Source organism: Doryrhamphus excisus, linkage group LG9 (assembly GCF_037039965.1).
Source record: "Doryrhamphus excisus strain RoL-2023G ecotype Guam linkage group LG9, RoL_Dexc_Guam_v1.1, whole genome shotgun sequence".
In the NCBI taxonomy this organism is placed as follows: Eukaryota; Metazoa; Chordata; class Actinopteri; order Syngnathiformes; family Syngnathidae; genus Doryrhamphus; species Doryrhamphus excisus.
In genome coordinates, this window is record NC_136365.1 from 1,511,428 (window position 1) to 1,512,188 (window position 761).

The window sequence follows — 761 nt, forward strand, 5'->3', positions numbered from 1 at the left end:
GATTGGTCAGTATGTGGAGGGACGTCTCTGCGCCTGCGCTGAGCAGAAGTGGCGTGAGCGCCAGGCAGTTAGAGCACACGTGAACAGAACAGGAGGGAGGAGCCGTATGAAAAGAGTCGGTTCTCAGAAAAGTACCGAATTTTCCGTCTGTAATCCAAATGCAGGCAACAAAACAGAGGCCACTTTTTATGGTCCAACACTACCATCACGTGTCAAGTCTGAGAACTACAGGTCAACTGCTAAAAGCAAAAAAAAAAAAAAAACATACACTGGCAGTTATTAACCAATAGCCACATATATGAGTGATTGTGTAACAGTTATACTCGGTGCAGACAGTAAAATAGGCTAGTGATAATAAAACTAAGTAATCTAGACTGAATGCTTTTAACCGTCCCATCATCCTTGGCCAAATTGACCCCATTCTATGTTTGTCATTCAAAAATATTAGTTGACTTTTTATGTATTGCTGTATATTTATACCATAGTTCAATTCCACCCTCTGCCATTTCTGTGTGGAGTTTGCATGTTCTCCTCATGCATGCATGGGTTTTTTCCAGGTACTCCGGTTTCCTCCCACATTCCAAAAACATGCTAGATTAATTGGCGACTCCAAATTGTCCATAGGTATGAATATGAGTGTGAATGGTTGTTTGTCTATATGTGCCCTGTGATTGGCTGGTGGCCACCAAACAAACTCCACTAACAAATTAAACACCACAGTGTTCCGACCAAAAAGACAAGTGTGAACTGAGTTTGATTGG